The sequence below is a fragment of the Onychostruthus taczanowskii genome, unplaced genomic scaffold (genome assembly GCF_017590055.1).
Source record: "Onychostruthus taczanowskii isolate IOZ18803 unplaced genomic scaffold, ASM1759005v1 scaffold13, whole genome shotgun sequence".
NCBI classification, from domain to species: domain Eukaryota; kingdom Metazoa; phylum Chordata; class Aves; order Passeriformes; family Passeridae; genus Onychostruthus; species Onychostruthus taczanowskii.
In genome coordinates this window covers 2,626,764-2,653,234 of record NW_024498462.1, presented here as the reverse complement: position 1 = coordinate 2,653,234, position 26,471 = coordinate 2,626,764, and positions in this window count along the sequence as shown.

The following is a 26,471-nucleotide window of genomic DNA, read 5'->3' as shown; positions in this document are numbered from 1 at the left end:
ACTAAAGTCTGTGTAAAAGCTGTGGTCATGTCAGACTTGGATCTGTTTACTTGACGTGAAACACCCTTTACCTCAGCCATCCTGCAGTGCCAGATATTTCAAATACACCGATTCTGTTTCCTTGCTTTTTTCTCCATTTGTTATTTTAAATGCTGTCCATGAGGCTTCAGGAAGCAATTCCCATGCTGATTCCCCACAGGTGTTTATCAGACACAAAATGCAGCATCAGATCTCAAAGTGCTGACAGCTGCCTCTGTACCAAGCTGGGTTGCCCTTGTTTGGGAAGGTAAACAGGGTTTATTCCTTGAGCCACTTGTTGCACAAGGCGGGCATTGAGAGGTAGTCAGCATTCCTGGATACATTCATGGTGATGAGGGAAATCTCCCAAGTCATAGGATCATCAAGGTTGGAAGAGACCTTCAAGATCATCCGTCCAACCATCCATCCAGCACCACCACTGTAACCCCAAAACCACATCACCCAGATCTGGCACCAGAGCCAGATCCAGACACTTCTTAAACACCTCCAAAAAAGGTAACTCCACCATCTACCTGGGCAACCTGTTTCAATGCCTGACCACCTGGACAGTGAAATGTTTTTTTTCTGATGTCTAATCCAAATCTCCCCTGTCTCACAAGGCCAGAGGAGCCCAACAATGGAAACCAAGCACTTTGTTCACTTTACTCCCCATATTTCTCCTCTATTTTACTATTTCCTTACTTTCTCTCTTTCTCTACTGTGGAAATCCATGGAATGTAGTAGCTGCTATTTTCTTCCCTTGTTCTCCTCCACTGATGGCTATTTCCTTCAAGCAAATATATTTTCAAAATGCTAGTATTTGTTTTGTATTTGCTGACTTTTTCTTTTTTCAGCATATGTCCAAATAAAGAAGCTGACAATATAAATGACACTTGCAACCTCATTTTTGCATTCACTTCATGCAGAAAATATTCATACTCACGACACACTTGCTAAAGCACAATATCCCTTTAAATCACTCTGAACATAATATCTTTAAAGCACTGATTAAGTAGTTGCCCCTTTCAATCTAACTACTGCCTGCTAAGTGTGCTGTTAAATCAGCAGCTCATCAAATGGCCTGATGCTTGGATGTAACAAGTTTCTGATGGAGTTGTGCTCCTTCAAAGAACAAGCATTTTTTCATCACCCTCTTAGCCACCTAATTTGACTGAGATCTAAGATCCTAATGCATCAATCTTGTTAATTCTCTTGCCAGTACATAAGAAATGGAAGCAATAAACCACAACCTGTTTGTAGCGGTGTTAACATTATTATGTAGTACACCAGCTGACAGGAGCACCGCTTTTCCATTAAACTTCAGCCAATGCAACAAGCCTGTAGCTCTTGGGAGTGTCTATCTTGTCATGTCTTTTTCCTTTTCTTCTTCCTAAACAACTGATGACTCACACAAACTGCTGACCCTTTACTCAGTGTTGAGTTTTGCATGTGGAACACTGACATGGGCTCTCATTTCTATTGTACTTTCTCTTTGAGTGATGCTATCATCTGTGTATCACTCATGCTGAGACTCCAACTCAAACCAGCAGGTGTGAAATGTTCCAGGAGAATGGTCAAAAAATTTCTAATGGAGTTAAAAAATAGTTTTCCTCTAATCTGACTCCTCTAAGAAGTTGAGCCTTTTTTTTTTTTTTTTTTTTGTTTAAGCATTTAAAAAAGGAAACAACTCAGGCAAATAGCATCTGCTTCAAAATGTCAGCCATAGAGCTGAAGTTTGGCAAAGTTGTATATACAACTAAAAATACAACACAGCATATGACAGCATGTGGTGTTGATGAACTGTAGCAGCTCACCCTTGACAAACCAGCTTCATCATAAAGAAAGAAGTTCAATCTCAAAATTGGACACAAAAAACTAATGTAAGCAAAATGCCCTGTAAAAGCCTCCATGAAAAGTATACAGAATGAAAACCATAAGACAGGATTTTAATGGGAGCTTTGTCTGAGCAAAGCCTACAGTATTCCAGCCCCTGGGAGTCATGGTGGTGCTGATGCATGGGAAAAGGGAGAGAGGGAGTTCTGAGGCCTTTTTGTATTTTACTTTTTACATTTGGGGCAAATGTATTTTTTCATCCTTTCTGCAACCTGGTTTTCCCATCCTTAATTATTGTGAATTGTTTCCTCACAGAAAGAAACTACACCCTTATTCATTTGCCAGAACATGCATATTTCCTGTTGGTGGTTGTTAGAGATATCCTACTACTATATAACTTTCCATGTGAGGGCTGCCATGGTAACACAATTTACTGTATACCAGGGTTAATATGTGCACAGACACAGAATAATGTGCAGATACACAAATTACCGCTTCCCTATGGACTACTTCTTCTGGCACTGATTTTGCTGCTGTTGTTGGACACATGCTTTATACATTAGAGAGTGAAAAAAACCCCTTTTTACATTTGATCTTGTATGCTGAATTGTTGGGATGTGTAACAGAGATGTGTTACTTACTCTTGGAGGGGGGAAGAGGTTGCAAAAATCACATGTGCATTTGTGCTTCTGAAAATGCTACATGCAAGTGAAAAATTCAGAGCTGATCCCAGGCATTTTTACACATGGCAAATTAACAGCTTTTTAAAGGTCTAGTCTACTCACAATGGCAAAAAAAAAGTTCTTTATTCTAAATAAGGAATGTATCATTTTGAAAAATAAATGAATGAGGCAAAACAAAAGCTTTGCAAAATATCAATGGGATTTCCTACTCTGCAGCTGTGTGCTATTACCAGCTATAGTATATCACTCAAACTGTGCTTTTAGAGGGGTAACTGTCAGCCTACAGGGATTGAGATTGAGAATTTGCAATTCATCATCTTCATTTGGAAGTCTGGTAGCTTGCCTGCCCAAATTAAATACTTTCTCTATCACAAGTATACTTTTCAATTAGTTAGAAACATGGACTGCATTTGATTTCAATAAATAAACAAATTATAAACTCTTGAATCTTCATTAATTTAAATCAACAGTTTAAAATTCAGTCTTGCAAAGTACATGACACTCTCAGATATCTTAATATAATTATGCTAACCTATTTTTCTGATTGTCAGAATCTCAAACATTAGCTCAATTGCTTCAAATACAGCACACTTGATGCAAACTGTTGGCATCAAGCTGCTTTAGAATTTTGCCACAGAAATTTTGCTAAGGGTGACACTGAAAACAAAATCAAACCTACATATTTCTACATTCTTTCTTTTCTGTCTCTGGAGTACAGATTTGCACTTAGGAAAACATTATTTATCTGTTTAAAAGACTCCCAGTAATTTGCAGAAGTGGATTTTCAGCCAGAGTAAACTCTTACTGCTGTTTCCAGCACAGTTTGTTGCATTCAGGCAAGGCAGGATGAATTAACAAACTACTGCTTTTACCCCAGGTTAGCTGACCTGTGCATAGGCAGGGTAACAAAAATCCAGCTGAGGCTGAAGTGTCTGGAGCCTGTTGTTTAAATTACAGCCCCTGTGCAATTGCTGAGGTTCTGGCAGGGCTGTTTGCACTGCCAGAGCAGCTGGTGTTTCACACACACTCCTGCTGTCCTGTGGGACTGTGGGTGCACAAAGACCTGCTCATTTACACAGGCACAGAGCTGTGTCCATGCCCCACCTGCCTTGGCAGCTCCTGGGCTCCACAGAGCAGGTTCAGCTGCAGAAGGTGTCTCACATCCCAGTGCAGAACAGGCTCCCTGGAAGGGCTTGGGAAGGCTCAGATGGAAGCACTGTCCTAGGTTTGATTCAGCACCACCAGTTTCTAAACTGGTTATGGATTATTGTGTCAGTAGTGCAGGTAATAAAATCTACTACAGAGTAGGAGTGTGGAAGATTTGGCAGTCCTAGGAATCTTTGGAAATTTTGGGTTGCAAAGTTGCCATGGACTTTACAAGAGACTGTAAGATTCCCAAAGGTGCAAGATTACATACCATGCACCATCACAAACTCTTGTGACAAGCCATTGATGGGTGCTGAGAAGCTTTGTAGCTGTGGGTGCTCAGTGTCAGCTCAAGGCACAATAATTCAATGTCATGCTGCCAAAGATGCATGGATTCTATGGCAGATAGAGCCTTGAAAGTAGAAATGCCTCTTGTTTTGAGTAGGATTTAGTGTTTCTGGAGCTCTACCCCTGATTTTTACTTCATGGCCATACAGACCTACTTCCAACCCTTGGGCTAGACAACAGTTCCTACAAATTCCTGCATGAAGCTTTCTGGTATCTCAGAATTCTCCAGCCCCTGACTCCTAAGGAGATCACAGGCCCCTTTTGTTTTCAGTACTGGATTCTCCATTAAAGCCATGAACACTTACAGCGTGAGTGCCAGTTAATGAAACATAACCACACAACTGGAGGTATTCAGCTATCAGAACAGAGGAGAGAAGGAATACATCCAGATAAAATAAATAAGTGCTATATGGCACTAGTTAAATGACTAAACCAGCAAGGACTAACTGCACGTTCTTCCTTTAGTGAAAGGAAGTGTGTGGAGAGGAAATCTCCTTTGGTAACCATAAACACAGAGTAAAAGCACACATAAGACACTCGGTATTATTCATTAGCTGTAATTGCTTCCTGTCAAAAATGGACAAACAGACCAAAGTCATTAATCTGACTTATTGAGAAGAGAGAAACTTGATGTGAGGGGTCAAGCAGGAAGAGCTCCAACCTACCCAAGGAAACAGGCAAAACGAGAGCCAGCTCCAGCCTGGCACTGCCCCAGGACGTTCAGCCTCTCAGGCTCTGTGAGTGACTCTGGGCTGCACTGGCAGCACACAGCGTGACACAGACTGCACCCCGAGGTGACACTGCAGTGGCCTTTCAGTGCTGGCTCTTTGGGTCAGGCCACACAGGTGACCCCAGCTCACAGCCCCTGGGTGCAGCCCAGCAGCCAGGGCAGCTGCTCTGGGCAGTGCTGGCTTCAGAGGCACGAGCCAGCCACCAGTGCTGCCATGGGGATTTACAGCAGCTTGGGAATCTGGCCATCTAACCTGCATAAAAACAGTTGTGTCCTTTGTAGGTCTCCATATTTTGGGTAGAATTTAGTCTTGATGAAAGACCATTAGTGATTTAGCCGTGCCTTTGTAACTTATGTAATTTGTATGACAAATACACAATTTTGTTCTCTTACTACCTATATGTAACATGACATTTACTCATCTTTAAATAAGGAAAAAGAGCAATGTCACAGATGGTTTTATAAAATGCCACTTTTCCTTTGTCTGATACCAACTCTCAGAACCCAAACCAAGAAGCTGACAGATCAGTCCAAACTTAGTCCTATTTTTGTGTGCTAATCATTAATCCAATTGAAAGTTTATGAATACCACAGAGAAAGCAGGCTCAATCTTCCATTTTGGTGCTACAGAAAAATAATATGGTGGCTCCATTTCATTAATTACAAAAATAATTAAAAGTGTGTGCCTTCTGCATTTTATTACACAGGAGAAATATACTCAAATCCATTAAGATGACCTGCACATGATGAATTGTTCTGGACTGAAATTATTTTTTTGGCATGACATGACATTCTCTAGGCATTTCAAGAAAAATTCCCCACTGGTCTTACTTGGCAGGGGCTGATGTCATATTTTGTCCAAGTTGTCCCAGCTTCTCCCCTGGTGTCCCTGAGGAACATCAGTGGCCATGCTGGGTGTCTGGTGCTGATCCTTTTAATATCCATGTTCGAAGCTGACAGAAATTGGCCAATTTGTATTTTAAATTCAATATGTGTCTTTTAATTAATTCATAATTTGTTTCCCTCCTCCTAGTAAGTTTTTCCAAACAGTTTCCAGGAGTTTCTCTGGGATTTATGAAATGCTGCAATAAGAATGAGTGGAGGCTTTTCAGGGCAGTTCTGCTCTGTTGGGTATCTGCGGACGCATCGCTGTGTGGTTCACTTACAAACAGAGAAATGCATCAAACACATTTCAGATTAAACATGATTATTCATTTTTCCCTTTCTCCATCTTCACAGAGTCTTTTGTAAAACAAACACCTCATCATCTTTCACCAGTAGGAGAGCAGCTTTCCCCTGAAAAGTCACGATCCAACAAACATCAGGATGACTTTGGTGCTGTTTAGGTCAAGGTTAGGAAATGACATGTGCAGTACCTGAGTTTTGCTGTGATGCATATCATCTCAGAGAGATATCTGAAAGTAGCTATTTCTGCAGCTGCAAAGCCTAATAATAGAGAAATACTTTCACCAAGAAAGCAAGTGACTTCAAAATAAAAATGAAATTCATAATTCATTAAACTCAGGACCAGTTTTGAGGAAAAAAAATAAAAGGAATACATTGTCTCTAGTGTGTGGGTATTGTACCTGCTCATCCAATTTTTGAGTGCTATAAAATTGGTTTAAATATAACGTTACAGGTTACATTTCCAAGCTGTGTTTCAGGAAAGGCCTTTTCATCATGTCCTCATGGGAAAATCATGCTGCAGTTTAAGTGGTGACATTTCAGAAAACAGAGAAGTTGCACAGTATGAAACTGTCTGGCTGTGGAAGAGATGGATATGCTATTTATTACAGTAAGTACTAGTTATGTCCAATCACTCAGAATTTACTCTTTAATGTGTGCAAGGGGAATGCAAAGTACTTAGGTTGCAATTAAATGCACCTTGGGCTATTGAAGTGATGAAGAAAGAGTAGGAGAGACAAAAGAAATCTTACAAGTGAGCTATGAAGGGGGCAAAAAGCAGCGCTTAATTTTCTGAGACAGACTTAACAAGGCAGATCAGAAAGTACAGACACACTGCAGGCCTCGGGTCCTGAAATAATAAGGCAATGAGCTAAATATCAGCAAACAGACTGGTCAATATTATACACAAAATTTTAACCTACACTCTCACAATTTCTTCTAGGACTGCAGAGAAGAGACCCAAGTCCAGTTTTAGGCTGATACTATAGCAACCCTTTTCATGCAAAATTTGACTTACTTTCTCAGAAAAACTAAATGTTTCATTATGGTTTGTCTGTTTAAAGGGCAGCTCTGTCTGGATAACACCAGGATACTCTCTCAGTAAATCTCAGAGGCCAGCAGGGAAGTTTGCACAGAAAGCAAAAGCTGCACAGAGCATGTCAATGGAAAGAAGAACCACTTGAGCAGCATTTCCTGGCTCTTCCAGCTATTATCCATTTACAAAGCGGAAAAAAAATCACATTTACTGACTTCATCAAAACAAAGATTACAAGAAGCTCCACTTAGAAGTGTGCAGATCTTCCCAAAAGCCATGTTGGAAGAAATGAAAGTTTCAGGTGTCAGTGTAGATATGTACATTTGCAAACTTGTGACACTCACAGCCAGTGATTCTCCAGATGTTCACTCTTTTACGGAAAGGTGCAAGACATGCCAAGTCAAGAAAAATAAGCTTGTCTATGATTCTCCACTCTGCTGCATGGGTATAAAATCCTCAGAACATGAATAAATAACATCACTTCAGGGTTATGCTGAGTCCAGGTGCATGACTTTTTCAAGCAAACCTGGTTAACATTATTTTTAATGACTATACTGGAATTAATTTCAACTGTTTGCAGAAGAACCCTGTCTGTGGATTTCAGAGAATGCCAAAAGCAGGGAGTGGAACTGCTCAGGTGTCCATGCCATTCATGTCCTCTTACCTCTTGAATCTTCTACAGACATGGGCAGAGGGCAGGGGTGACAACGTGTTCCTAAACCTTTCCCACCCTTTGCCATCTTTGGTGACCCAAGTATGGCATTTGTGATTATTGCACTTGGACTTCCAGAAGAAACAAGAGCAGCAACCCTTAAACCTCTGTATCTAAACTCCTGTATAAAAATCATATTCCTGTTTCAGTGTGGAATTTAATGGTGCCAAATACTTTCTTTTGGCACAACAACACAGTCAAGAACTTGGAGAAATTCACTTTCCCTGCTATGCTCTATTTCCAGTATTAGCTGGAAGTTATGCATCTTATCTCCACAAATCTTCAGGATAACAACTGAGAACAAAGTCTCTGTGTAAAGCAGAGGACACAGCCTGATCACAGATCAAAATACAGAAGGGGGATTGAAAGAGCAGCAGAAGGGAGAGCTTTTATTCACTACTGCATAACACAAACTAGAGGCTTCCAAGTGCTACGCAGTCGTCAATAATAAATAATGATGAGAGGTTCAGTTTTCAAGTTGTAGATAATACTGAATATTTGGCTAATAATTTTGCACCTGTGTACTATAATTACATGTTTCCTCTTAAATTTTAATGCAATTAATTAACATCTGATTAGCATATTTTTATTTAAGGAATGGAAGAAAGGTTACATACTGCTTCTTTTGGATTTGGAGAAGAAGCACTTTGCTATAAAGCAGGATTTCTGTTGAACACTCATGCAAAATTACTGTCTATATCACAACTGGTTCAAAAAGAAAGTGAGAATTTTAACAGGTGTCACTCCAATGACAACTAGTATCAAGACTTCCATTATTTTTGTCTGATCCATGAATATATAGTTACAAATTATTTATATACCTGCAACTTTATGCATAAAGCTTCAGAAGATGCTATTTTCCATCAAAAGTTTAGATTGCTTAGAATAAATTATAAATGTAACAGTCATTAGTTAACAAAGCTTCCCAGTAACGTCACCACCAACAGTGTTAAAAGGAACTTCACAAAGTTTCATAATGAGATACAGAGATAAGCATTTCATTACCCACTGAAAAACTGTTGAAATATAACAGATAAATTTGTCAAGGTTGCATGCCAGAAACAGTATTCTCATTTATTTATTTAGTTTAGCTCTATTTAATGGTTCCACTAAAGAGAAGTTGAGTGGCATTTCAAAAGGAGGAGGGATCATTAGAAATAATAAGTTGCACTTCAGATAGTGGTGAAAGCTTGCATTCAAGCTTAATTTGTAAAAGCATTTAAGAGACTGGATGGTGCTTAGAAACAAAGGCAAAAATACATCAGTGTCCAGAGGCTGAATGCAGTGGAGACAGTAATTTAAAAAGCCCAAGTATTTCTCCTGGCTGAGCTGATAAGCAGAAGAAATACTGCATTATAATACCTCACATAATGCTGGTTGTAGATGTGTAAACCCAAATGTTTACCTTCTAAAGCTCAGGACAGAAAGCAAGGGGCTGTATTTGAAAGGCTGCTGCTGAGTAAGTTCAGTAGCATCTCCCACAAAGGACCTCTCTGCTCTTTCCTGTGTACTTTATGTGTTCTGCTTCAGTTTGAGAATTGATAAACAGATGATGAAAGCTGTTGTTCTGTGACAAGTTGCTTCTGCAATCTTCTCTTTCTCTATGTATTTCTATTTTTTTCTACAGTATGCTGCTCCTTTCCACTTATTCTGTTCCATGTGTCTAATTTGTAGAGGTAAGAAAAGGAATGAAGACGACACATGACCAGCAGTGGTTTGTTGAGAAAAATGTGTCATAGAAGAGAATATTCAAAAATAAATTGGACTATATTTTTCAATTTATTGAAATTCCTGATCTTTTTTTTCAGAATATTGAAATTCATGATCATATTTTTCTCTCTCTCGTAAATATTCCAAAGGTTTGTCCACTTATCAGGAAAACTCCCTCATGTGCTCACGAATTTATGGCGATTTTTGAAGACTTCAATGCCCAGTGGAATGCAGATACCCTGGAAAATCATGACTAGAGGAGTCAGGCACTCTTTCCATCTACTCAGAGTTACTTTCTTGGAAGACTGAATTAATTTTTCCTCTGTAACAACAAAGATGCAGTAAAAGGAGAGCACATGAAATTTGCTGGAACTCATTCAAGACATGCAGTTCCATTCCTAGGCCATATGCCCTGAAAATCACTCAGGCAACTTTCTCATATATAAAAGGAGTTGAATGAAACCAATCTTTCCCCCAGAGATATTATGAGGCTAAACACAATATTACTTTAATTTTAGGAATACATTGTCCAATGAGAAAATATTGTTCTCTTCCTGCAAAATACTTTATTTCTAATGTAATCATGAGTGCTTAAAAGAAAAAAAAAAATAAAAAGACTAGTGCTACAGGAATAATCTTCTATTGATAATTGTGCTTATCCCATAAAATTTCATGAGTAACACTTTTCTCCTTGATTAATATAGCCCCAAAGGTCTTTGTTTCAAATATTATTTCTAATTATTCATGGTTTGTAAGTGCAATTACAAATAAAGATGAGAGGAAAGCAGGCTTATGGTTTAATGAATTGGATGGAAACACTGAACTTTAAAGATGTATAGAAATTGAAATGAACACTCATATCACCCGTCTAACAACTAGGTTTTGTCAGAGGTAGAATTTTCTTTTTCATGGTGGTAAATGTGTGTAAACAGCTTTACACACATGGCCTTTGCCCACAGTGAACAGAATACAAGATTAACAAGAAAAATGCTGTGAAAAACAGAGGTAAAGGTGCTTATTTTTTATTGACTTTTCCTATTAATTCTGCATGGGATGATTCACCAGCAACCCACTGAGATCTGGGAGGGTGAAATCCAGACCAGGTTTCGGGTTACAGCTGCTGCTGGGTGTTTGCACTCCAGCAGAACAGCTCCAGCTCTCCTCTAGGTGAAGATTAAAAGGCTGGTTAAATCCCTGGCCTTTCTCACTAGCAGACTGAAATTTGCCATTTCAGACACCCTGTGCCCAAACTCTGCAATGCAAGAGAACAGCCAGGACAGAGTGAGCTTCTGTTGTGGAGATGAAGAAACTCCAGATGTTAATCACCCAAAATCTGACAGGTGCAACACCAACCATGGGTACCCAAAACTGGGTAGACTCTCAGCTCTGCTGTTGTGGCCCTGTTTTGCAGATATCTGATCAGGATTTATACAGGGAGGTACTGACAAGAAAGGCAGTAAGAATTCAACCAGTGTATGAGTGTGTTTACATCATCACAGCCTGGTTCTTCAGCCTACAGAAGAAAACCCTGGCACCTGGTGTTAGAGTAAACACACTATTTCAGGCACAGCCCTCTGTGAGGTGATTGCTAAGCCAGAAACATAGTGGTGTGCTCCAACTCCAGGTTCATTGGGGGGTGGAGAATTTTCCTTATGTTCATTTTCCTTATTTCATTGGAGGATTTTCCTTATGTTCATCTACAAAGCATGAGACAAAGAAGGTTTTGTATGGAAAATGTGTCCAATTTCACTGGAGAATTAAAAAAAAAAAAAAAAAAAAAAAGAAAGAGGTTTTTTCCTCCAAATCTGGCCCTGCCTGTGTTCTTAGACTGTCATAGCTGTAATTTGTGTAATGTGCCTGTGTTTCACACGTTCTTTAAAGTGCTAAAGTGGACCAGTTTCTGCAAGTATCTGTGATCTAGGACTCCCTGTGCAGCTAGTGGCTTGTCGGGATTTAGCCACACATTAACATCATCACACTTCCCTCAGCTTTCAGTGTGGCAAAGAGAAAAACAGCCACATGAAGTGAGGGCTGAAGGAAGTGCCAGGCAGCATCATCAGAGGTACCACAGGGAGATCTGCTAAATGAGGGTCCTGCCAACAGAGCACCACAGCACAGCCACAGACATTCACAGCATGAAATGCATGTCAGCTCTGAAGCACAGCTGAAGCCTCAGCTTGTAAGTTACTCCAACAAGTTTTACATCAGAGCAAGTGCATCTGCTTCTGGATCGCCCACAGTTTTGTCAGAACATGACCTGGTCCTGAAATGCACAGAGAGGTTAAACAATACGTGGTGGAGGGGAACACCCAGACAGCCAACACCTCCACAACTGCCTTTGAATGCTAAACAATGCACAGCAGAAGCTAGAATATTCTGTGTTTGTCTTTAATCACCAAACACCACTTTTTAAAATTTAAATTTATGCCTTTGAGTCAGTTTTTGTTGCCAAAAGCAACAGGTCTTAACAGATACAGTGTGAAACCTATTGTTTAGAACTGGCACTAACTGTTCTTCCTCCTTCTGTAGCAGTAGGGAGTTTTTCCAGGTATGTGGGAGGCAAGCTGCTTGGAGCCATTATATTGCTTGTTCTCTGCATGATCTCCTTCATTAAATAATCTTTTAATGCAACATTAATAGTAATTGCAAGATTACAGTTCAAAATATTTGATAACATCACACTATGCAGTTGAAAATCCACGGATCTCCTCTCTAAAGCTGGCTGTGGGGGGCAAGCCTACTGTGAAACACCGCTGGTCCCTCAAACTGAAAGTGTTGCAATTCCCTTTATTATTTCTGTTCCAGATCTGGATGTCTCACAGGTGATAAGTGGTACAGCCTAGCAACAGAGAGCAGAAGCAAGGAAAACAACTGGTTAATTAATTTTTTACTTATTACTTTTTAAGTACCTGAATATAGAGAATTTTTTTTAATTGATTCACAAGGTAGAGGGCTCTCAATCACCTATTAGAGATGATATTTATGTACCAGTACTTGCCTTCATAACTTTTGACTACCCATAGGTATTTCAGAAATGCAAAATTATTCCATTTTAATCTATGTTGAGTCATCTGCTTCTTCTGCATATTTTTCGTAGATATAAAAATTACTATTAAGGAGTTATTTCACATTAGATTCTGTGAAGGATTAACAAAAAAATGCTTAAACATACTGTTCTCTCTGAGTCAAATATCCTTTCTATAGTGATTAGTATTGACTTTGTTTGACTTCCTTCAGAAGAAAGAATAAATTGTAAGCCATCGCTTACACCAAATATTTATGTGTAGTTAAACTCTATTTTTTCCATTCTCTCCCATCCAAGTATCCATCACTGGTCTCAAATTGGTCACTTACAGAACTGGAAAAAAATATCCTTTTCCTCTTTCTCCTGAATACTAATCTTCAATTGAAGCTTTTTGTTTATTCTAACTTTGAATATCAGTAGCAGTACTGCTAACAATAAAAACATTTCCTATCTGCAGAATCAGAGTTAAAAGAAAATGTTATCAGTTCATTGCTTCCTATTTTTGTGTGTACAAAATTCCTTAACTCTGGACTCTCAGTTGTCCTTAAGGTAAATAATCAAAGCCTTGACATCAGGGAGCATGACAAGATGGAAGGGGCATGCAGAGCAAACCACAATTTTTGTTTACACAGGGTGTTGAGAAGGGTTCTTACAAGAGCTTCACAGCAGAGCAGACTTAATCAGTACTGGAGAAAGGCCTAAATCCCAGACCTTGAATGACTGATTGCATTAGTCCATGTGAAATATCCAAAAGCCACCAGAATTTCAGGCTGAGGATTACAGCTTGTCTTCTCTGTAAATGGGAAGAAACATTCAGAAACTGCATAAAAAACCCCATGCCTAAATTAGCTTAATGTAACATAACTAGTTCAGCATAAATGGTACTTAATTCAAAATAACTAATATACCTGGAATAACATTTCAAGAGCAGCTTTATCTTGGAGCAAGGTAACCAAACTCCTTAAACTCAGCAGGCAAAAGTGAGGACAAAAACTCTCCAGAGGCCACAGTTTGTTCTGGATGGACATTGTTGCTGCCTTCCATTTCTGTGAGTCTTAAATTCTGGAAAAAAGGGATTTTAGAAGCCATTACATGATAGAGACTATTTGTGATCACTTTCTCTCAGCAGGACAAAGCTGCTCTTTCACCACTAACATAACCTATCACTTATCTGCAGCAGGCTTTCACAAAAATAGATGAACTATGGCTTTGTTTTCTCATTCCCTGTCTTGAAATAAAAACAGGTAAAAACAGGGATGTCCCAAATTTTCAGAAAGGGGGCATTTGGCAGTGTAACCAGACTCTCCTTACACTTATTAATACTCATGGTTAGCATAAAGAAACCTGCCACCTGCAGCTTGTGAGAACACAGACACAGGGACTGACATGTGCAAGGCATTCTCCACCAAACAGGTTTTTGGTGTTGGAAAGAACATGAAAAAGCCAAAACCACAGATACTTGTCCAGCGTGGAATTACCAAACAAAATTGTATCAGAACAAGCAGTTCCATGAACCTGGAGGAAGTGTTATTAATATAAGGAGTCTGCCAATGTGGAATGGATTTGTTAACCACAGGACAGAGTGGTGCAACAGAGACAGCCCAGTAAAGATGCAGAGCTACAAACCTCAAACAAACCTCTGTCCCATGACAAAGCCCAAACCCTATCAACATGGCCATATTAAAGTATTTCATCCCTCAGACTGAGAGGTGAGAGCCCCTTCACACTCCCTGAACTGTTGCTGACCATAAACTCACCATGCCTGCACCACACTGGCCCTACTAGCCCATAAACACCAAACATTGCCAGGCATGGGCAGGTTGTTAGTATTTGCATGGCAGGTGAAGACATTCCAATAATTGACTTAGTGAGTTGCAGACACAGGCAAAGAAGTTCTTATCACTGCCATTAATATTTTTATGAAATGACATAATTTAAATAAAAACCTGGAATAACTGGAAAATTAACAGCAAGGTTCATTACCAAAAGAAAAAAAAAAAAAGAAAATTCAAATCAGAAGTAGCCAGCCACCCATATCCTAGGGAACTTGTAATAACAGTGTTTTCTGCAGGACATATTAGTTAGAAATTCAGGGAAAAAAAAGTAAAATATTTTATAATTTATATGGTATATACATACCGCTGAGTATGAGGAATTCTTTCTGCATGAAAAGCCAGCAAGTGGCACCTCATTAAACAGGACCTAGACTTAATCTAACTTAGAACAGATAAAAAAGAAAGGATTCCTATGAAGCTATACTGCCTGGGGGTTTAATCTCAAAGCTTTTGAGTATAATGAATGAATTAAGTAGGGCAAGTGATTAACAACAAAGAAGTGATCACATAATAAAAACAGAAATAGTACTGAATTTAGAGCAATGTTTCCATTGTTTATGGACAAGACCCTGCTGTGCTATTTTTATTGTTTTAACTCTTAAAGAATAGGTAAGCTGTATGACAACACGTGTTCTCCAGGTTTGGATGGAAAGATGTGGGAAAATGCCACAAGCAGAATACCTAATGGTGCATAAATAATGGACTGCTTGGATATCAATATTTGGATCATTATGAGAATAAAACAGTCTGCAGGACTTGCCAGTATTTTAGAACATATTTCTCTTAATGATGTAAGAATGGGATAAACACCATCAGAAAGATGATGCTTTATATTCTGGGGGTGCTACAGCTGGTTTATCCATCAGCTGGAGCAGCAGGAGGCACGGATGGAACATGTCAGAGCTCAGCAGCTGAACCTGCGGCACCCCGAGCTGCAGGGCTGAGGCTGGGCTGCCTCCCTTGCAAACTTCCTGGCTCAGCCAGGGACAAGCACACACTGGCACATCCCAGCCCTGGGCTGGGGCTGCTGCTTTAAGGCTGGTGTAACTCAAATCAAGCTGACTGCCAATTAATGCAAGCCAATTCTCATCAGGGTGGATATGGGTGCAGACAGGTGCAAAGCAGTGCCCACCTCCTCCCAGGTACAGCCTAAGGTAAATCATGGAATACTGTGGATTGTCCAGGCTGTCGGTCCTGCTCAGTTACCTTGACTGCTCCTCACTGGACAGTTTCTTGCATTGCTTTCTTTACCCCTGCTCTGGCATTATTAATGCTCTGGCATTTCTCAGTCCTTCCTAAAATATTTCACTGATGGCAAATCACATGCTGTTGTTTAGGGACATCCTGAAAGAAACTCCCTGAGCAGAGACCAGGATGACTCAGGGTCGACAGTGAGAGGAGTCTTCCTGGCATAGCAAATTCCCAAGCCAGCCCACGTGATGTGGAGGACTAATATCCCACTGACTGCCACAGGTAACTGCTCCCCAGTGAGCAGGCAGCACTTTGCCACCCTTCTTTATCCACACAGACCCAGCCTCCTTGAAGCAAGAGGGCTTAATAATATTTAATAGTTTTTTTCTGGGTCATGTGTTCTTCTCATTGCATGTGTTGAACAATATAACAACTTCAGTTCTCGCAACACAGACAAAACACTGGCCAGCAGAGATGGAGGCTTGTGATCTTTTACATGCCAAAGTGAACTTGAGAATGCACAACACCCAAATTGATGCATTTTCTTCTACTAAATGAATGGACCAGTTCAAATAATTCTTCAGGGTCTAACAAGTATCAAATGAATTGCACACAATCCTTCTCTCATGGTAATAAGTGACAAGAAAGAATATGGTTTTTTGGGTTTTTTTCTTCTATTGCCTTCAGAAGCAAATCTAGTGTATACTGAATTATGTCTAACAGAGGGAAATAAACACTAGCAGCTTGAATTTTGAGATTTCAAGACAGAGATCACTAGGGAAAAGCCCACATTTTCTCAAGGCACTTGATTGGCTCATAAATTTTGCTTTCCATTCACTAAAGCTTTCAGGAAAGAGAATGAGAGGATAAAGGCTGTAATTGATGGTACAATGCCCACAAGCCTCAACAGATGTGATCCCTCGTAATGAAGCATGTGGGCCTAATTTGGCATTACTTACTACCAGGAGGATCTTATGCAGGGTATCTTTCTAAATCTATGTTTGGTTGGCACCTGTGCCTTGTTGAAACTGGCATAGCACCTTCTGAGTGGGCACAATGCCACTCTAGCAGATGGGCAAGAGAGCAGATAGATGCCAGAGATCCAGTACTGCATTTGTAACAAGCTAAAAGTAGCAAGGTCTGAGGTCTCATCACAGGACAGCTGAGGTGGGAAGACACCTCGGGAGATGAGCCAGTCCCACCCACTGTTCAGAGTGGGATCAGCTAGAGCAGGCTGACTCCAGTTGGGTTTTGAGTATCTCCAAGGATGGAGACTCTGCAGACCCTCTGAACAATCTGTTCTGAGTGTCTGACCACCCCCACAACAAAAAAGGTTTTGCTTATGTTGAAATGGAATATGCTGTATTTCTGTTTGTGCCCATTGCCTCTTGTCCTGTCACTGGGCACCACTGGGAAGAATCTGTCTCTGGCTTCTTTACTCCACCATCAGGTATTCCCACAGACTGGTAAGCTGCTCTTCCTCCTCATCTTCTGCTCCAAGATGAAGTGTCAGCTCTTCTGGCCCCCCTGCTATGACAGATGCTCCAATCCCTCAATCACCTTCATGCTCCTTTGCTGGCCTCTCTCCAGTGAGTCCAGTATGTCTTGTACTGGGAGGCCAGACCCGGACTCAGCACTCCAGGGGTGGCCTCACCAGGGCTGAGTAGATGGGAGCTCATCTCCCTGGAGCTGCTGGCATTGCTCTGCCTCGTCAATCCAGGCCACTGGTCTTGGCTCTCCTTGCCTCAAGGATGTTTCTGGGTCACCCCAGGCTAATGAACACAAAGTGCACACCTATACAATTCTTGGGCCTAAAGTAACTCCGAAAATCTGAAAAGTATCCTCTGTGTTTGGGAGATCATGGTCCTGCCAGGAGGGGGGATGAACCACAGAAAGAATGGTGAGCCAGAGAGACATCTGAGCACAGCCCACAGAATGAGATACATAGGGGAGAGAGGAGATGGCAGAACATAGCCACATACCCAGCTAAAGACATTTCATTTGAGAGCCATGAACTGCACCCCAGACTGGATAGAATGATAATGGGACCATTTCTAAACAGTAGAACTGCAGCCTATGGATCAGTTATTACTGAACAACAAAAAAACCCCAACAACTCAGCTAATGCCAATTTAGAAGAGCTGTCAGCTAGGTCCAGTGCTTCAAAATAGCCTATTGCTTTCTCCTGGCCCTTCAGACCATTAACTGATTAGCTGTCAGGTGCAATGGCACCTCTCCATAGCGCCTGTAAAAGCAGTTTAGTCTACTGGGAAATGAAATACCAGATATGAGCAGAATTTGTATGCTATATATGAATTTGTATCAACCCACAATAACTTTGCTGGGTGTAGTAGAGTGGTACAAGGTGTACCCAGTCCTCATTCTCATATTACTGCTCAACTTCATGAATGTGTGAATGGAGAGCACCAGACCTGACTCTCTTTCCTTGTGTCAGTTTGCTTTGGTCACAGTACAAGGAGCTGCTGAAGCAAAGAGAAGACAGCTGGAGTCCATTCCATCATCTTTGGGTTATTTGCTCTTTGTTTTTTCTTAATTAGTCCATGGTACGAAAGATGCTCCTCTAACTGACATTCATTGCCTGAAAGAGGAAATAATGCATCCTGGGTGCCAAAATGTTTTGTGAATAGTATTTTTACAAAATATTGTGCCAGTCACACAAATGACAAAACCCGCATGGATTGAAGTGCCCCTCAATTTTCAAGTGTGCCGAGTGATTTGTGGGATGTGCATTGCACTGAGGTTGAAAACATTATTAACATCTTTGCTCTAAACCTAACAGACCAATTTATTCTAACTGGCACTAATAAAAAGTATCATTAGCAAACAAGGGTCAGTGGAAAACACAGCACAGAGAGCATGCAGAGGAATAACAGATAGTTCAAGAAAAAGGATTAAATCTGCTTCAAGCTGACACTGTACAAGTGGCTCATCAGAACATTATTCTAACAAATGATACACCACAATCATAGTCATCTATTATGCTCAGCATTAAAGCAAAATAGTACTTCAAGAAAGTGATGCAGAAGAAATGTATTAGCTTCTTGGATTATCTTTAATGACAGCAAGTTTAAATTATGATATTTGGTGTTTATCTTCTTATCTACTAAAAATATTCCTCTACCAATTAAACTTGCAAATTTTAAATCTGTATTTTGATTTATTACAATTTTTGTATTCAAGAGTTCAATTATTACCACTTATTTTCAGCATGATAAGTTAATTTGGCTGCCTTTGCCCTTATGTCTTTAGTTATTTGCATTTAAAACTAACTTGCAGTGTTGATAATTTCTGAAAGACAGAGGTTACAGTGAACTTTGCTATTGTGCTGTCATGGTCTTTCCTGTTGAATGCAGGTTTTCCAGAACCTTCAGGGTTTTGAAGCCTGTCATTGTGCCATAAAGAAAAAGATAAATCCCTTCCCAATTAAGCATACATAGACTCATACAACACAGGAAAATCAAAGAGAAAAAAAGGTTGAACATTCTGCAAGAAGTCCTTGGACAGACTGGGAGCAGAACCCGAGCTGGCTGTGTCTCAACACACAGCACCGTTCCTTCCTCCAGACCTTCATGAAAGCCCCTACTCATCTTCCCATTTAACTTTGGTTTTCACATTGCAAAGATACAAATATTTTAAGCTGTTGGGATTTCTAGCCTTTTAAAGACATTTAAAACTATTTCATACAAAGAAACCCAAACTGTCTCCAAGGATGGGATCCAAAGATCAGCATTAATTTTATCAAATGAAGGGTTTTATGTGGAGTATCTGGGAGGAAGCAAAGCTCTTGCAGATGGTATTGAATAAATGAACATTCAAGCACAATAAAGAATATTGAATGAGCCTGATTTTCCTGTACAGGTGCAGAAGTAAAATATTAGATGCTGTTTTTCACTCTTCATGTAGCACAAGTGTATTTAGTCCATTCTTGCACACTTTCTGTATACTAATATTTGTTACTGAACACAGTCCTTAAAAGGGTTTGGCTTTAATACCCCAAACCTTTGGATAGTGTTTCACTCTCATAAGGAAACAAATACAATGAAAACAGAATGTGTAAGGGTACAAGGCATCAGCAGTCTACAATAAGCATTATAAAGCCAGAGAGACAGCAACATTTTGAAAATAGCAGATCTCCATTAGGATAATCAATTTAAACTCTATGATAATTGTATAAAATATGGCAATTTCAGCCCCTAACTCTGTGTTGTAAACACCCTTTGAATGCTATGAAATGGAGAGAAAGTCAGTGATTTTAATCTACTGAGAGAAAAATGTCTGCTCTTACAATATTTGGCAAAAATCTGGTACTGGATAAAAACTGAATGTGAGACTTCAGTGCAGCATGGCTAAGGCAGGGGTAATTTTGGTTGGCAAAGGAAAGTGTTTTGAAGAATTGGCAAGGTCTAAGAGTACTCCCTTGGCTGAGAGCATCTGCTAACCCATGGCAAAAGCAGTTTATAATCTCAGAGTCACACTCTTCCTTGCTTTGGGTCTCCAGGTAGCAAAAAGAATCAATCAACCACTGCTCTATCTTTCTCTAATCAACACATTAAATCTTTGCCCCTCAGACTCAACCTCTGTCCAGTTTACCTGTTGCCATTTTTGCCTCAAACTGGACTTCTGGCTCTTGGCTGTGGTTCAGTGCTAGCAATGGGCTTTGGGAGGAGCGTGCCAGTGCAGCTCCCTGGGAACAAGGCATCCAGCTGAACACAAAGCCACACCTGCGTTCCCTCCTCCCACCCCTGCACCCCGCAAAGCAACATTTGCACCACTATCCACAACCAAGAAACAAAACCCAGCAGAAGCACAATAAAAACAAGCAGCTGTTTAGCTTTGGATCCCTTTGAAGTCTACACCCAGCCACACTCAGGCCTGCAGCAGGATGCTCTGGCTCCTGGGGGAGCTACCTTCCCTTCTCTCCTCTCTCCCAAAGCTGTTTCTCTCTCCCCAGCCTTCCTTTCACTGACCCATGGACCTGCCTTTTCTGCTTCTGAGAAAGGCTTGGGCAGAAATGTTTAGCCTTGTGAGGTTCACACCTTTGAGGAGTTCTTGCCCCCCTTATTCACTCTCACTGGGACGCTCAGACTCCCAACACTCAATGCAGACTGTGCAGAGGATACCACATCACAGCAGGTATTTCATAAAAGTATATATATATTAGGTGAAGTATGCATGCCTCAAATAATTTTGACCTAGATAGAAGCTGCTTTTATTAAGTTGCCACATCTATTACCAAGGAGAATGAGTCAAGTAGTCTATAGTATTCCATGGGTTTCTTTTTACAAGCTCTGCTCTTAAAGGGGAACTTTTGAAACATTGTTCTCTCATCAAAGAAGATGAGAAAGAATAGGATTAAGGTGAAGAGAAGGATTTCTTTGAATAGGGAAGATATAATTACACATTTTCCATGGCACATGCTGAAAAATATAATATTGGATAATGCAAGTAACCTCAAATTTTTCATTGTATTTTAATAGAGAGCTCTCTTTTAAGATTTTTATATTATATACAGCATATAGTTACAGGTATAGACACTTCTCTCACATAAAAGAGATTGAAAAGGAATCAAACAAGAATAAACTCTTCTTCCCTAACCACTATGATAAAGAAGGACGATATCAGATTAGCTACAGAATTTCCATCTCATTGTTTCCTGAAAAATAAAATTTTATAATGAACATACTCCATACAAGCTGTGCAGAGCAAGTATCTCTTCCAAAAATGCACAGAGCAGTAGTAAAAATCAAGCATGGACTCGACGACATCTGTTGTGGCATTGTTATCAAATGCCATCTTTTTTACACAAATCTGTAACAGTCACTACTTTTTTTTTGTGTGGAAATATTAGTTTGTATGCGGCATCTAAAAGCTGGCACACGAGGACCGACAGATGCTTTGGTTTTACCTCATCTTCAACTTCCTTGGCTTCTCATTACACTCGCTACAGCTCGGCAAATTATTCCTCTGCTTTGGAAAGCCGACAAAATGCCATCTGTCTCTGCATGGTTATCAAAACTAATACTGTAACGTGGAAAAACTGTGATCTGAAATTGTACCTGGCAACTGCATGGTGAGGTCGAGTATCCTGTTAGATTACTCCTAGACACAAATTTCTGTGAGTGGACACCCACCTCTCCCACTGTGCACTCGGCTGCAGGAGCAGGCAGTCTCTGACCTTTCTTGCTTGTAGCTGTTTCTCATGCCATTGACATTGACTGACACTAATTATGGCTTAGAATGCAAAATGAGGTAGCTTCTCACCAACTGAGACTCCAAGGTCACTATGATTAGAGTATGAGCAGCTTTTGGTTTTCCTTATAAAAATGAGAGGCTGAATGCATGGAGGAAAGAGGTGGAAAGGTCAAGGAAAGAGAAAGAGCAAGATTAGATCAGTGTGGTTCAGCAGGTAATCACATTGGTCCAACAGCTACAAGATTCATCACTAAAGCTTTAGGGAAGGGCAAACATGAGCACGGTGTCATTAGATAAAACAGAAAAGAACCAGAAGGTATGAAATGGCCTGACAGTCCTGCCCTTAAGCTGACAAAGAAGTCATCCTCAGAGCTTCTCTTCCTTTCTAAATACCACAATAATTTCTCCACCAACTGGTGAAGTACAGCTCAGAATAAATACCTTGTACAGCACAAAGCTGGCCTTTGTACACTGCAGAAATGCTCTAATGGCACCTCCAGGGTTAGCTCCTACAAAACACGTGCTAGAGACAAAACTGAGGTGAGGAACACGTGGAACAGAAAAGGTGAGGTGATTAAAATCCAGTTTAGTAGACACTGTCCTCTTTTTGGAGCTCCTGAGCCGCACACTGATCAGAATGAGAGTCAAGAAGTCGCTCTCCTCCTCCTAATCATCCCCTACACCTTATGGTCAGACAGGACACAAGGTGAGCTCTTTGGCCTGCAGCAAAACCATGTCATATTGTGTTGCACAGAGAAGAGGTGAGAGTTGCACAAAGTCCACTGCTCTGTGTCTGTATTCAGCAAACAGGATGAGTATCACATCCTGTCATACTCCAAGACCAAAAGACTTCTCCTAGATTCTCTCTGGTTGGGAAACCATCCCTTGGCCAACTGTAGTCATGCAACTGAACAAATAAACTCAGAGCAGATTGCACAGAACATACAACCCTAATTCTTATCTCATGTTTAAAACACTACAGAAAGAGCATTTCCATCCTCTCCTCTACCATCTGAGATGCATTGAACTGAATATTAATTATTTCTCAAATTGCATAAATGTATTAATATTCAATATGAGAAGGACTGACCCCCAAATCCCATCCCTTATGTATTTTCAGGCTGAAGTTACTCCTATCTTGCACTGATGTATGGTAACAATGGAGTTCACTTCTGATACAAATGTGGGGGTTTTTTAAAGCTATCCAAGGTAGGAGAACACTTTTGAGGAAAAAATGCTTTCGATAAATCACTTTATTTTGTTGTTTGTTTTTTATTACATTTGTAAATTTGGCTCAACAAAATCAACATCTTGAGTTACTACTGCTTTCCTCTATCATGACCACTTCTTGATATCTAAAGATGAATTTTGTGTAAATTACACAGCACCTTCCATGCAGTTCTGGCCATAGTTACTAGGGGTTCCTTACAGGGATTCATTGTGTGCTGTAGCAAGCACTCCTATGGCACATGCCCTGAGAATGATGTCCCTTTAAGCTGTGTTCTGCTACCCCTTTGAACTGGCACCAGAATGCAGGACTGAGAAATCACTGTATCCCATTGGAATTCCTCCTGCAGAAGAGGCAGTGTGCATTGCCTATCAGTTACATTCACACCTCATCTAAATGAGTAGAAAAGAACAGAAGGATGGAGAAGGCTCAGAGCTTCCTCTCTTCCTTCAAGGCTCCCTTTTTTCCTTCTATACAACATTCTCCTTTGTGTTCTTGGCTACGCTGCATTATCATGAGCTCCTTGGGAAAAGACCTCTTCTCTCTATCTACAAAGAAATCATTAAAAAGCAGTAATGTCTTGGCTTCACTATGTAGTTAGTTTCTCCTTGTATGTTCTTGCTCCCAGCAGTGTTAAGTCCATGTGTAGCTCTTATTCACAGGAAATCCTTTTAGTCTTACAATGAGGTCTTTGTAGCTAGTCTTTGGTGTTATTCTTCTGTATTTGCAAGGACTCCTGAATACCAAGCTGCCTGGGACACAGTATCTAGGGGAATAACTAATATAGGCTAAACGTAAACTAATTTTGGGGAACAAAAGCAGCCTTCAAGCTATATGCAAAGTTACTAAAAGCTGTTTTTTCAATGAGGGTGAGTGGAAGTGACAATTCTTTTGCACTTAATGAGCCAGAGTAGCAGAGATTAGAGAAACCTTCTAAATTATTTGGCTGTTGAATAAAAATCCAATTTAAATCTAGTGGAAAGTAAGAGCTTTGGTTCAACTGTAGAATGAGGGTGCATAGGCAAAGAAAATAAGCAGTCTTTTCAAATCTAGTCCCTAAACTAGTAACAGTTTATTATATAAAAGCCAAGCACAGATAATGAGGAAAAGAATATGTTGAGAATAAAGAAAAAAAGAAATCCATGGGAGACCAAGAGGTTTGCTCAGTGTTATTGACTATTTTATGCAAAACAGTAGCCTTTCTAGAGAAACTGATATGCCTTCCTCTCACACTCCCTTGGGCCAGGGACTCAGGGGAGACAGCAGTTCACAGTAAGGCCAGCATAGCAGCATCTGCTGACATTTTTTCTTACTGGTGTTGCTGATCAGCGCCCATTAAAACATTTCAAGCACCTGAAAGATACTCCGTGAGGACTTGGCATAAAATCTGCACTGCAAGGGAGTGAAACCAGCAGAACGGCAATAGAAGAGATAAGGAAAGGTTTAAAAGATCTACAGTGTGAACTTCAGTCAAGAATCCTCAACCTTTCTCATTTTGGAAAGTCCCACTTCTGCATCAACCAGGGAAAATTTTCATTTCTTGTTTTGTTCACAAGAAGGAACTATAGCTTGGCAGTGGTCCATTGCAAACAATAAACACCAACAGAACCTCGCCAGTTTCCACAGAGGTTGTACATCTTGTAGCCCATCCTTTCTTCATTACTTGGCTGTCTCAGCAGGTTGCAAGGATTGTCTACTATGTTTTTGGCCACAAATGTCAGCTCAGTGAAATGGAATTAAAGGCTGTGTGCATGAATAAATAGTGACTTTTGGCCTTCTTGAAAACTGTGACTCCCTGGATGACAATTTGGTCTCAAAAATGAAAAAAAATAGAAACTCTTTTCTTAACACAATGAACAAAAATAACACACACCTGAAACCTTCCCAAAGAATGCTGTAGCTGCTTATCCAGCAGAGCTGAAGTCAACTGGCTTCCTGTGGATTTGTCATCTTAGACAGACATAGCCTTTAACTAAAACAGTCTAGAGGAATGGGGCATTCACATGCCTCTTCTTTCTGGAAAATATGTCATTGAAACCCATAATCCAGATCCTTTTTTAAGTGGGATAATCATCATGGTCTCCTTCACCATGTACTTCCATTAAACTTGTAACCACATCTCAATAGAGTTTGCTGGTTTTCTCTTCTGTTTCATTAAAATAACCAATGCAACCAGCTAATAGAAGTGGGACAGAAGGGGAATTTATCACATGGTCATATCACCTCATTTCTAAAACAAATAAGGCTTAAAAATCATAAAACCCAAAACAAACTAAGAGGGTGAAGTTAGCTCACGCTACAACTGATGAAGCTTCAAAAGACAGCTAAGCTAATCTAATGCCCAGATGAGTCCACAACACCCTCTAGCTCATTATTAAATACAAATCTATAGAGCACATCTCTGTATTCAGCCCTCAGAAGATAGGTCTTTATGGTGACTGTAAAACTCTCATTAGGCTACTGGGATTATCTCTTCCCTTTATCTTATTTGTTTGGCTCTATAAATGCTGAAGAAAAGACATGATGAATCAATGAGTGATTCAGATTTTGCCTTCAGTCTTTATCATCAGGCATTTATCTATTTTTTGTCTCTGGAGTTTTTTATCCTGCAGCAAATTTATTGTAGTGCCTGTGAGTGATGTTTTTTTCTCTTCCTTCCCCTCCCTTGCCCCAATACTCTATTGATTTTCTCATTTTTACAAATAAGCATAGCAATAAATAAAATTACAAAAGCTCAGGACAGAATTGTAGCTGAATAAATACACTCATCAAGAATAAAAAATTGTTGGCTAGACTGGGAAAATTACAGCTCCCTCATGTACATTCGTTATTATGAAGTGAAAATGCAATTAGTAAAGCAGAAGAATCTCAGAGTCAGGCTTTTATTTCCCATTTTGCTACTGATGCACTGTGGTCACAGATATTTTAAAGTAATTGGGCAACATTACCTAAGGTGGGGGTGAAAGAGAGGTGTTCTAACTCCACTGGCACCACTGCTTGACAGGGAGATCATTGCATCACCCTTCTGTCACCATCACAGCTCTATGCAAAATCAGTGTAATGGGCACTCTCCTCTCAGCTTGGCTGAGAGGGCAAGCTGGTTTTTAACCTCTTGGATGGAAAAGTCCAGTTATACAGCACATAGAGGAGTGATGGATCATTATCTTTCTGAATATTCTACAGACTTTAGGATACTAAATTCTTATTCCAAAGTATTATGGAATTATTTTGTGGCCTTAGGCATTTTGGTATGATGGAAGTGCTGTTTTGCAGAGTAAGGGAAGATCCAGCTCAATATTCTCTATTAGGTTTCTGTTTTCTACAGATAGATTTATACTAGTATAAATAGTCTACTAATACTTGAAAAAACAGAAGGCATCAAATATATAATAAATGTTTCCTGAAAGAAACCAGCAGATAAATTTCACAACAAATTCATGGCTGTTCGATGTCAGTATCTGCTTTAAAACTTGCTGAGGTCAATAGGAATCCACACATGAAAATCTGACTGCAGGATCAGGGCCTAAATTTTTGGTAGTAGCCCTTTGGCCAAGCCAAAACAAACAAACAAACTTGGG